The sequence below is a fragment of the Acomys minous genome (assembly GCF_964271855.1).
Source record: "Acomys minous genome assembly, chromosome: 1".
Classification (NCBI taxonomy): domain Eukaryota; kingdom Metazoa; phylum Chordata; class Mammalia; order Rodentia; family Muridae; genus Acomys; species Acomys minous.
In genome coordinates, this window is record NC_140483.1 from 169,087,726 (window position 1) to 169,101,894 (window position 14,169).

Below are 14,169 nucleotides of genomic sequence, written 5' to 3' on the forward strand. Positions count from 1 at the left end.
GTATCTTGTTTTGTCCTGTCTCCTGGCTGCAAGATCTTTTCTGAAAACAAAACAGAGGAAGCATAGATCAGAGAAGGAGAGGGAAGAGAAAGTGTGGTTAGGATATATTGTATGAGAGGAAAAATTATTTTCAGTTAAAAAATAATGAGAAAAAAGAAAATATTTGTGAAGCATATTTTTAAATATATATGAAACATGTCCTTTGAGTCACATTCTGTTTGACATCAGTTGAACTGTCATCATTTGCTTTATTACAGAAAAATAAACATTTTTACATCTAATTATTTCATTCATTTCTGTATTCAGACACCAACAACATTCTCTAGATTTTCTGTGTTTAAAGACATTTATATATTTATACATTCCTATAATTATATTATTGTTTTTAAACATGTATAATATAATTTAGCAACCAGTCAAACAATCTAAGAATGTTCAGCATAGACACATGTTCAACAATTTTAAATACATTTTAATGTATGCAAATTACTTATATAGCAATCAATATAATATCACAATGTATAATATGCTATGCAAATACTTCTGTGGAGATTTTATTAAAATGTTTTGAAAACTCAAAAAATAAAAGATGTTTAATGTTCTTAAAACAAATACAAATGAAAATCACTCAGAGTTCTACTTACCCTACTCAAAATTTAAGGAAATAACAAATTCTGGAGAGGATTAGGGAAAAGAGGAAAATTCACTGACTGTTGGTAGGATTATAGACTGGTGCATTCTTTATAAAAATTAGTGTGGAATTACCAAAAGGCTAAAAGAAGTTCAAACCTACCACATGATACGGATTTACCACTCCTTGATATCTGCTCAAAGGTTTTGAAAACTTATTTCACAGATACTTGCTCAAATGTGTTCATGACTGCTGCATTCATAATAGCCGGGAAATGGAAACAACCTAAATGTCTTACAACTAATAAAGAGTGAGGATGTTGTAAATATACAAAATGAATTTTAAGGTGGAAGGAAAATGAAATAAAAAGTTCCTAGGTAAATACACAAAACTAGAACATATTATGCATAATGACGTAAACCTCACTTATAATAGGCATATGGTCTCTTATTTGTACATTCTAGCTCCCATAAAGCAACCATAGGAAAAAGACTGAGTGTGTGTGTGTGTGTGTGTGTGTGTGTGTGTGTGTGTGTGTGTGTGTGTGTGTGTAAGGTGGGGTGGATCCTAGAGAGGGTTTAATAGGTCATAACGCTATAAAGGGGGAAAGGCTGAGAGGAAGACTTTGTCTGTGAAACATAGATAGAAGGATGCACATGGGGGAGAGAGGGAATAGGAATAAAGAAAGCTTGAGATGAATAAAACAGCCATAGGAAAAGTATTTATGCTTACTTTAAAAAGACATATAATAATATATAAGTGTGTATTGTATATTTACATAAATAATGTAGATGAAGCTACAGCACTTGGGATGTTAATGCACCCCACCCTCAAGAACCAAGGGCTGTCTAACAAATATTCCACTGGAAGTCATGGAAAAACTTCCTTTATAGTTGCTAGAAATTTCCAAGACACACTTCAAACAATGTAGGCCATTTCCTCTGCACTTGGTTGCATCCTAAGAACTTATTGCTGAAGACATCACACTCTTCTGACACAGGCCTTAGAGAATTCAAACTGGAACTGAAAGCCTCCTTCCTGAGGACTAACTCTCATGGCACACAATGGTGCTCTGCAAACTGCCATGGAAGAAAATTATCAAAAATCTTAGCTTATTTTCAAACCTAGGAATGATGCCAGTGACCCACAGGGATAAATATACGTATTCAGGGACATAACAGTGTCTCTTGTATCTTGGCATACCAGCACTCATAAAATTGGACTTGAGATTTACTCAATATAAAGGGATTCATGCATGATACTTTAAACCTAGGCAATTCATTAAGCTACTGAGGCCATGGGTCCTAGAGGACAAACTACAACTATCCTGCTTCTATATAAAGAAAACTCCTTGCTGCAATCTCAGTATAAATTCTTGTATTTACAAATAATCATAACTCTCTCATCTATCATCAAAAGAAGCTTCTTTTTATATTAGATGGAGTACTTTACAGAAGGCCATAACTGGTCAAAACAATTGATTGTGGAGTGCCCATCCACAGTAGAAAAATTTCACAAGATCTATCCCAAGACCTAGTATCCAAGTCTCTGGAAACATAATGAGACAGGAAGAATGATTTTAAGAATTAAATACCCAGGACATCTACTAGGAGATTTTCTTTTCATAGTGACTACATAAAATTCCATTGTATAGGTGTGTCACATCTTTTTATTTACATGTTTGCTCAAAGACAGCTAGGATTTTTCTATAACTTACCTATTTTGAAAATGGCTATAATGGACATAAAAGTTCAAGTATGTCTGTATTAATGTAGCCTGTTTGGTGTCTCAAGTGATTCAATGGGATCATAGTGTGGTTTTTATTTGGGTCATATTTAGTTTAAGTCTCTTTAGAAAAGAATTTAAAAAATGGATTCTAAAGCACCTAAACGTCAGAGTTTTAGATAAAAAAACCAGTTTAAGCAAGTTGTAAATTTCATCAGTTTCCAGGACAAGGGCGAGAAGTACTTTTTCAAGGCACAACTGTTAATTTGATTAGTTAACATCTATTTGATTGATTTCTTGTGGCTTGGCTTTATGAATTATGCAAGCTTTCTGATGTACAGTTAGGACAAAATCTCCCCCATTCTGTAGGTTTAGATTGCCTTCGGACTTTATTATTTCCTTTGCCATGCAGAACTAGGACTTTTAATTTTATGAGACCCCATCTGTCAGTTGTTGGACTTACTTCCTGTGAGTAAATAGGAATCTTGTTCAGAATATCCTTTCTTGTGCATTTCCACAAAAAAGTCAGGAGTAAGATAAAGAATACACATTTTATATTATCAATTCGTGTGACACTTGAAGTTTCAGCAATGCAATACAACAAGACAAAGAAATAAATATGGTAAAAATAGAAAATGAGGGTGGGGTTTGGGGCTTCTTCTTAACTTCACCACTTGCTTAGGTATAGATAGATGTTTTAAGTTGATAGAAATGATATATGATAGATATCAAGTAATATTCAGAATTTTAGATGCACCGAGATAGGAAAATGTTTTCTTCAAGGTTGCCAAATACAAACACTATGAATGTAACATGCATATAATACGTGGCTATTCTGTGGTTCTTCTTGCTGTATATAGCTTATTTTATATATGTGTAATAATGTAAATGTATATGTTAAAGTAATTAAAACTTTAAATAAAAAATATAAAAACCAAAACAAAAAATAGAAAATGAATTATCCAAGTATTCTTGTTTGCTGATGACATGATCTTAAACCAACCAGAAGAGTCATGGAACAAAGAATCACCTTAAGAAGTGATGGAGAACAACATCAATACTCAAAATTAATTATCCTTCCTATATACCTAAGTCAAATCTGCTGAGAAAGAGACTGAAAACTATTCCATTCATTATAATTCAGAAATGTCTTATTCATCTGTTATTATTTGCTTTCCCTTGGAAAAAACACAGCAGAAGAAGTAAATGAAGTTGACAACCAAAATGTTAATCACTCTAGAAAGAGTTGAAGAAAGTGACAGATAGAAAGACCTTCTACACTCTCAGAAAAGATGCATTTGCATTGTAAAAATGATCATATTGTTAAAAGTAATCTGCAGATTCAATGCAATCAAATAAAAATCTCAATGTGATCTTTCAAAGAAAAACAACTGGAAATTATTTGAAGGCATAAAAGACCCCAAAGACAATACAATTCTAAGTAAACAGAATAATGCTTGATTTATCACAACTGATTTCTAGTAATACTATAAAGCCATAATAACCAAAGTAGTACATTGTGTCTTTATCTGGTTTTGTTACCATGGCAATAATGACTTTGTAAATTGTTTTATGGCCTTCCTTTACTTTTCCTTTGATGAAAGTATTGAGAAACAAAGGTCTTAAACTGAATCCATGGGTATCTGGTCTTTTTTAGTTTTTTTTTTTTTTTTTTTTAATACAGAGAGTTTTTTAAACTGCTACAGTCTAATTTCTTGTTACAAAACTGGTGACGTTTATATTTTGTTAGTCTGTATTTTTTAGAACATATATATCTACAAATTTCTTCTATTCTTTTAGATTTTCCCATTCACTAATCTATAAATTTTACTGGTTTTCAAATTTTATTTATCTGTCTATCAATCTATAATTTAATTAGGTTAGTTATTCCCTGATTTTCATTTTGTAGTTTGGATAACAATATACTAATATTGTTTATCTTTTCTAAGTACCATCTTTTGTTTAACAGCCCTTTTATATTTTTCTTTTTTTCAAGAATTTTGCCTTGATGTAATTTATTTTTATCTATGTCTTTGGGTTTTTGTTTGTTCTTATTTTTTCAAGGCCCTAAGGTCAAATCATAACCATTTTATTGAGCTCTATCTGATTTTTAAAAACATTTTAGTGTATTTACATATATGTGTGTGTGTGTGTGTGTATCTGTGTGTGCACATGTGTTTCCATATGTATAAAGACAAACAGTCAATGTGAGTTGTACTTGTTTGTGCTCCACATTAAGTTTTAGATAGGATCTTTCACTGGACACAGTGCTCATAAGTTTGTTCAAATACATAGCCAACAAATCTCTGTAATCCTCATGTGTTACAATAAAATGGATCTGATTGGACTAGTAAGCCAGTAACTGACACAAAGAGACTGAAACATAATTCAAAGCTGCAAGCAAACACCAGGCAGAATCTAAACTCCTACTAACCTAACTAAAATAAACTACTGTAATCCTCATAATCTACACATATCCCAAGCTCTTGCCAATCTGATCCTTTTCATGCCACTTCTCTCCTCCTTCGCTCTGTCAACTGTCAACCCTCCACTCTAAGGGTCAACTCCTGGCTCCTCCCTTTCTCCAAGAAGTCCCACCTTCTACTTCCTGTCCTTCTGCCCAACTGATTGGCTAAAGAGAACTTTATTGACAGCTGTTACATCTACTCAAGACATTCCTCCACAATTCCCCTTTTTAGTCTAATAAAAAAAAACTTTTACTTATACATTTATATTATTACACCAATATACAATATACACACACAAGAACTACAAAACAATCAACATATTCATGTTATACTCATAATATTTTGCTGTCTTCAACCCCGTCAGAGACTTGAGAAAGAATAAAATTAATTACCTGAATGAACAGGAAGTGCAGGTTAACAGCTTCCAAAATGAAAAAAAAATGACAGGGACACTTTGCTGCCTGAATAGTCACTCATAACTCTTTAATACATTGGAGCATCATCTTCAGCCTTCTGGTGCAATATATTCTCACAGACATATTTGTGAAGTAGGGACTATTGAGGACTTGCCTACCCTGTCTTGGCAGAGTTTGGCCATTACCTCCACCTGCATCCAAGCTTGTCAGTAGGTCTCTGAGGTTTTTGAAGACTTTAGGTAATATTTTAACTTATCTATCTATTGAACCTAGGATGTATATTCTTGTGTTAAAATTGAATAGTCCAATGAATTTAAAATGAACTTATTTTATATCAATATATAATATTCTATACCAATGAATTAAAAATAGCCTTGTGAGTAACAATTAAGGCCTTAAGTTGAAGAGTAGATTCAATAATCTACCTTTTGTCCTATCATTCCTATATATTTTTATATTCTCAGAGAAAAATCCATAAGTCCAATCTCATTCTCTCCCTGAATAAGACCAATACTAACATAACAAATTTCCAATAAAAATAAATAGCCAAAGCCCAAAACCTTACCCAACTGCCTGAAGAGAAATGGGACGTCTTTCTTTTTGAAGGCTTTTTCCATCTGATTTGGGGAGAATAATACCTAAATAGGGGCCCAAATAAAAATAGGAAAATGGTTAAATAAGCCAGAGATAGTGTGTGTGTGTGTGTGTGTGTGTGTGTGTGTGTGTGTGTGTGTGTGACTGTTGGGATAGATAGTGATTACCAGGCAGGTCTGAATTATCTGCCTGTCTGTCCCATATCACTGAGAATATAAGCTTGTGCTATTTTCCTTTCTTTAATTTTCACATGATTTTAGAAATCAAATATGGGCTGTACTGCTTGGAGAGAAAGTACTTTCCAACCTGAGATTTCTTCTTATCCTCTTTTGGGGGGTTTAATGTAGGCATCTGTGAGTGTAAACATCTCACTTGTGAGTGTAATCATTGAGTTTACCTATTTGAAAATGCTGCATTTTCATTTTCTGTTGATTATAAGTATTAATTGCTTTGATTCTTTCAATAACCAAATCATTTCTTTGTAGTATGTTATTATATATTCATAAGATTGTATATTTTTATAGTTTTTATTGCTGTAGTTTTCTAATTTGTTTCATTGAAATAATATATAATGACAAAATTTACTTCAATTTTTCTATATTCCTATAACTTTCTTTATTTCCTTTTATATAATCGATTTTAGAAGAGAATCAACATGCAGTGGAGAAGAGTATTTTTTGCAACATGTGGATAGATGTTCTGTAGATATCTATTATTTCTAATTTATCTATATAATTAACCTCAGATATTAATCATTTCATTTTTGGTTAGCGGTATGAAAGTCACTCTCATTAGTAAGATATGCTTCCTTTTTATTAAGCATTTTAAAACTTTTTACATATACATTTATATTATTATACATATATACAGTAAACTATAGCAAGAAGAAACATAATATAATCAGGAATTATATAAATGTTACATTCATAGTTTTTGGCTATTTGTATTTGACTGCCTTTAAGAAACATCTTTTCTATCTTGGTGTGTCTAAAATTCTGAATGTAAATCAATATCTATCATATAATATCTCATCAGAAGAGAGTATTGTGACTGCCTTGGTGTGTCACCTTGATACAAGTTAGAATCATCAGAGAGAAAGAAACCTCGATTGAAGAAGTGCTTCCATAAGATCTAGTTTAAGGAATTTTCTCAACTAGTGATCAACGGCGAAGGCACCACATTGTGGGTGATGTCATCCATGTGTTGGTGGTCTTCAGTCCTATAAGAAAGCAGGCTGAGCAGCCATATGAAATAGGTCAGTAAGGAGCACTCCACCATGGCCTCTGTATCAGCTCCTGCCTCTAGATTCCAGATTTACTTGAGTTCCTATCCTGATTCCCTCCAGTGATGGACTATGATTTTGAAGTGTAAACCAAAAAATACTTCCTCCCCAACTTGCTTTTTGGTCATGTGTTTCCTTGTAGCTATAAAACCCAGACTTAGCAAAGATGTATTTAAAAATAAATGGGCCTGTGGCATGAACAAAAAGTTCTTAAAATAAAAAAAATGGCTAAGAAATATCTCAAAAATATTTATCATCCACAGTAATTAAGAATATACAGTTCAAAATAATGTTAAGAAGCCAATGGACAGGACATTCTCCACCATTGAGTAGAGAGTGGGGACTCACTTTCACATAAACTCTGGTACCTCATTTTTGTCCACGTCCCCTTGATAGGGAGGCCTGGTGGCACTCAGAGGAAGGATAGCAGGCTACCAAGAAGAGACTTGATACCCTATGGGTATATAGAAGAGGAGGAGGTCCCCCTCAGTCACAGTCATAGGGGAGGGGAGTAGGGGGAAAGCGGGAGGGAGGGAGGAATGGGAGGATACACGGGATGGGCTAACAATTGAGATGTAGTATGAATAAATTAATAAACTATTTAAAAAAAGAAGTCATCTTACCCTAGCTAAAACCAACAATCAACAAAAATAACTGACAGCAAATGCTGGAGAGGGTTGGGGAAAAGTATAATCTCATTAACTGTTAATGGGAATGGAAATCAGTGTGGACAGTTCTCAAAAAGGAAAAAATAAATCTACCGGATGACATTGCTATCTCACTCCTTGAGATACGCTAAAATGACTGTCCATTCTACTCTACTGACTCTTGCTCAGCTGTTCTCATTGTTGCTTTATGTACAATAGCTAGGAAATTGAAGAAATTAAATAACCCCCCAACTGAAGAATTGATAAGGAAAATATGGTTTATATGAATTCCAGAATATTATTCATCCATAAGGCAAAACGAAAGTAGTAAACATTGCAGTTAAATGGATGGAGCTAGAAATCGTATTGAGTAAGATAATGTAAACCCTGAAAGGAAAATCTCCCATACTGTTTCTCATGAAAGCCTCCTAGTTCCAGTTATTTACAGAAACAAGGAAAGTAAAAAAAAGAGATCCTTGCTGTATGGGGGTGAGGGAGGGAGAAACAGAGAGGGGGATAGTGGGTACGTGTAATATAATCAGGGAAGTGTGGGTATAGGAAGGTGTGTGGCACATGCACAATATAGTGTTTATAAAAATACTCAGTAAACATAAAATACCTTTTCCTGCTTCAATAGGAGGCCTTTTGCCTTGTCTTGTTATGTATTGTTTACCTACTCTTTTCTGAAAAGGTAAGAGAGTGGTAGTAGATCTGAGGCAGAGGGGAAGAAGAGGGGAGGGGGGACTGTGGTCGAGATGCATTGTATGAGAGAACAATATATTATTATCAATAAAAAATTTAAAAAACAACAAAAAAGCAATAAAATGTAATAAAATAAAACTATTAAGAACTATTTATGGAAGGGTGAATAGTGTTTAAAAGTCAACAGGAAATAAAAGTAAAATCAATTTGTAAATACACAGTGTCTGTTGGTATTCCTCTCCTTGTAGATTGGGTTTTAAATTCTCACTGTGTGTCATTATACGTAACAAACTGCACTGATGATAGAGGTCTTGATTATTACTATAGTTCACACTTGTAAGGCAGATTTGTTGCTATGCAGTATTCTAATGACTGAGACCTGATCTTTAGGATGGAGTTTTGTGTATAGCCATGTGGAGTCAGCAGTGAAATACCCAGCTCTTTTGTGTTTATTCACCTATGGCAAGGACAGGATTCTCAGCTTTGCACTCACAGTGTCAAACTTCAGCTTACTGCACACTTCAGCTGACTGTGTTGTCTTATCTCTGCATTTTAGTGTATCCAGCCATTGGTCCTTTGTCATACTTTGCAGTCTGTGTCCCTCCAGCTAGCTGTGCTCACAAGGGAAAGTCTGTGACTTGGTGTGTTGTATCACATCCTTTGCCTCTCTTGCTGGTCTCCACATGAGCTGCAGTTTACCACTGCCACTGGCACATGCTCTGTTGCTTTTACCTGCTTAATTGTAGAGATCTTACCTGAGTTATTTAATCTTAACTCACACGTCTTGTAAGAAGTGGTATTATTCTTCTTACAGAGATCATTTTATTGTGGTTAGTGATTCAGATGGGACTTTTTGGCTTGGAATGCACTGTCTTCCTGGGAGTCCCCAAAGATGACTTCTGGAAAGAATCCCAAATGAGATATAGACTGCACAGAGAAAATGTTGTACTAGCCTGGATTTCTACTGTAGGACTTGCTAGCTCTGTATTGCCCAGAAGAAGAAAAGCAGATTTCACGTGCTTTGTAGAACATGGACATTGCATTGGAGAATGTGTTAAATTTATGTTTTTATCTTCTTTTCTGTAGCACACTGCCAGGCACATACTAGATAACAACAAACATTCATGAGTTTAACTTGCCAGTTTCCACGTTAACTCAGCATTAAGCAATTAGCTTCTGTTAATGGAAGCCTCAGTGTGAGAGAGGTTACTTAATTTTTATAATACAGCTTATCAGGAGCTCAGTAGGTGTTCACTAGCTCTATTGTAATGATGGATGATATCTATTTTTATGCAAGACTTAACTTTATGTGGCTATTTGTCAATTTTTTTGATATACCTCTTTTGCATAAAATCTCCTAGGGTTTAGAGACTTAGATTTTATTGTTGTTAGATTATCGCCTTTAATACTATTGAGACGTCTTAGAATGTTTATAACTCCATTGTTCTTTCACAATCTGCTCATCTTCATAACAATACCATGCATAATTGAAGGAAAAATGCTGAAAAGTAGTATAAAAGCAGATATCAATAATTTTCATAAAAATCTTATCAGTCTTCTTTCTAGTTTAACACACAGAATTGAATCTTAGGTGTTATATTCTTAGAATAATACTGGATAGAGGTTATAAATAGCTAGAGATATAATTAAAGCTTTAGGTGGTAAATAGAATATGGCCACTTACAGTTTGTAATATAATATAGTATAATTTTTTAATGCAATGACTTAAATATAAGCATGAAAACAATTGTTCTTAATTTCCTTTCCTATTGCCACTACTACTGTTTTCTTACAGAAGCTCTTGGTAGTCAGTAGCTTTTGTTCTTGAATTTTCCAATCTGCACCTATCCCACTGATAAATTTCTCTTCCCAGGACACCTAGTCTAGAGCAATCAGCAATGAGGAGAATCCCTTAGAAACTGAGGAAGTGTACTTAGTTTGACACTTACCACATCTACATAGGTTTCTGTTACAGTAATAGCCCATTTACTTAATAATTAGAGCATCAGTTTATACACCTATGAGTCATAGAAATGCAATGTATTTCAGTAGAATAATTGTTTCTCAGGGTCAAAGGTTACATTGTCAGTCAATTAATTAGGAAAAAAAAAGAAAATTTGACAACTAGAATTTGTTACCTATTCTCATATTTTACATTATTGAGTTACATGATACTAACTGAGTTCTAACAATGTAACTCACAAAATCATAGCATTCTTAAAAGTCAATTCTGCTCATACTTGTCACTCTCATGAGCCATGTTATTTCCATTTTAAACTATTGTGTGTCTACCATGGTACAGGTACAACTGAGATACTGTGTACCTGCTTGGGAACGAAAAGTGACATCTGTTCCTCTTAGTACCTATTGTCCATTGGAAGTAGAGATTTAAACTAGTGATTGCAAATCTGATTAACATTGATGAAATAGAAACAACCCTGTTTAGGAAATTAACAAAACAGTGAAGGATTTTTATCAGTGTTGCCAAAAGGGATAATAATTCAAGAGCTACTCAGCCAAATAAGATCTCAGGTACATCTTTAAATATGGTTTAGTAAAATGATATGTCAAGTATCAGAAAGAACCAAAGAGAACTCATAGTAATAAACTGAGATATGGTTTTTATTATAGCTGTAAGTTATATATGTATATATACATATATATATATATATATAATAGTTGTAAGATAAATGTAAAAATAATACTATTTACAAGATAAAGGTGAACAAATCTATGTTAAATATATGTTCATCATGGAAATGTCAACATATAGAGCTGGTCATAGAGGAGGCATAGTCAAAAGTTCCCTTGAGTTACATTGATGTCAAAGGCTGTTGGCTGCTTCCACTCTTAGGTGGAGTTAAATGGTCCAGGACTCATGTCTGACTGGATGTTCTGCTGATGATGATTTGTCAAAGATAGAGCACATGACAGTGCCATTAAAATACATGTAAAGGAGAACAGTTATGTTACTATTGTTTAAAAATAAAGAAAGAAATGTTAAATAGACAAGTCTGAAGCAGTAGGATGGTGAAATGGTGGCAATCTTGAACTGTCCAGTCAAACATTGAAAAAAACATACAATAAAATAAAACACAATTGATAATCAACTAAAAATTATATTAATTGGATGAATTTTCAATATCCTTTATGAAAGTCATTCATTTTTGATACTAAAATATTTATGCTTGAAGTAGAATATTTACAGACAAAATATTAAATCATAGTTTACTGAGCTACCTTGACAATATTTGTTTTAATATCAATTCTCAAAGCTTTTTATGGAAGTAGATTTATTATCAGATTTAAAATCAAATAGCATTTAAGGATTTTACGGTTGGTACAATTAAAGATTGAGTATATTTGAAGATAAAATACCTTCAATGTGTTTTCAAAACTTTCGCTGAACAGTTTTATTCCCGTACAGATGCTTATCAGATACAAATTTCAAAGTCCAAATGGGCTGGGAAATCATAAAATATCTATAGTAAGTTTTAATTTTCTTTTTCAATTTAAAACATATTTATTGTTATGATGTGAGTACATGATGTGTCAGTTTTGTGCATGACAGTAGGGTCAAGGGTAGAACTTGAGAGTAGGCCCTGTGCAGTCCGGATGAGCGACTCACTGGCTCTTAAAATTTCTTTGGTGCAAGTGAACAATATTCTCCTATGTTCTCTGCCTCAGGTTCTACTTCCACATCTCTGCCTTAGGTTCCTGCCATGGCTTCATTCAGTGGATTGGGAGCTAGGACCTATAAGCAGAAATAGACATTTTCATCCCCCAAGTTGTTTTTGGTCAGTGTTTTGTCACTACAGGGCAGACTAAATCCAGGGAGGATTTAGTTTCAGCCAGGACATTTTTGTGGGGTAACAAACAACACAGGATATGTATACCTGTGTATATGTATAAACATATATATGTATGTGTGTATATATGTATAAGAATGCATAATCTGTTTCATTTATCAAGTATTGCAGTTTATAGAAAAGGTGGACTTATACTTTACAAAATATAGAGCTTTAAACATATTTTTGAGCAAAGAGGTGGAACAATGACTCATTTGTTGAACGTGCTTACTGTACCAACATGAGGATCAAAGGTCAGATCTCAGCACCCATATAAGAAGTTGTGAATAGTCCTGTGAAGTCCTGTGATCCCAGCTGTAAGAGAAACATAAATAGACAGGAGGATTACTATAGCCTGTTGGTATCTAGTCAAGTTGAAAATGATGTAAAGATCCAGGTTCAGGGAGCAAATTTGCTTTAAAGACATAAGGTGGAGGGGAAATACTCATAGCCCTCTTTTCTCATTTGGTGTCATGTATATTGCACACATATGTGGGTACATATACAACTTTTTTACTTATCTTATCAATTTATTGCATTAATGCATGTTCAGACTCATGATATTCAAGATACTCTTAGTTTTCTCAGTTGTGTTTTCCCATACTTTGGAATTTTAATATTTTTTTATTAATTTACTCAGATTACAACTAAATTGTTATCCCATCACTTGTATCCTTCCATGCCTCCCTCCCTCCTGCTTTCACCCTATTCCCCTCCCTTAGGCCTATGACCGAGGGAGTATCAAGTCTCATCTTGGTAGCCTGCTTAATTTTTCTTTGAGTGCCATCAGGCCTCTCTACCAAGACAAGGTGGTCAAATATGGGCCACAGGAGTTCCTGTCAGATTTTTAAAAATATTTTATTAATTTATTCATAATACATCTAAATTGTTAGCCCATCCCTACTATCCTCCTATTCTTCCCTCCTTCCCACTTTCCCCCTACTCCCCTCCCCTATGTCTGTGACTGAGGGGGACCTCCTCCCCCTGTATATGTTCATAGAGTATCAAGTCTCTTCTTGGTAACCTGCTATCCTTCCTTTGAGTGCCACCAGGCCTCCCCATCAAGAGGACATGGTCAAAAATGGGGCACCAGAATTTGCAAGAAAGTCAGACCCCACTCTCCACTTAATGGTGGAGAATGTCCTGTCCATTGGCTAGGTCTGGGTAGGGGTTCGAAGTTTACTGCCTATATTGTCCTTGGCTGGTGCCATAGTTTGAGCAGGACCCCTGGACCTAGATCTGTGCATCATAATGTTCTTCTTGTAGGTTTCTAGGACTCTCTGGATCCTCCTATTTCCCCATTCTCCCATGCTTCTCTCACCTAAAGTCCCAATAGGATGTCCTCTCCTTTGACCAACTTTCATGGTAAGTGAAGACTTTCATGGGACATTCCCCTTGGGCTAGTGTCTCGTTATAAATGAGTATATACTATTTGACTCTTTTTGCCCTAAATACTCCCAATCTCATCATGTCAGATTTTTGATGCAACTCTATACCCAAGGAAATTAGGATGAAGTTCATTATAGTCCTGGTGTTTTAATTGAGAAAAACCGCTTCTGTTTTGAGACTGTTTTGAAAGCTATAAGAACAGAAATGAGTAAAAATGACATTTTAAATTACTATTCTATAACCAATTTTGAAGATAAAATAGTCAGCATTACAGCTGACTGGGGTATAATAGGAAAAATATTACTGTAGATACATTAATTTAAAACAGAATTAGATTGTTATAAAATGGGAAAGGAAAATAACATAGGAAATAGAAATCTTTCTTTTGCTCCACTCAAATAAGATTGCAGAGCAATTTCAGATAAGAGGATTTCCAGATTTACTCAACTGGAGGCTATTGTGGAGAC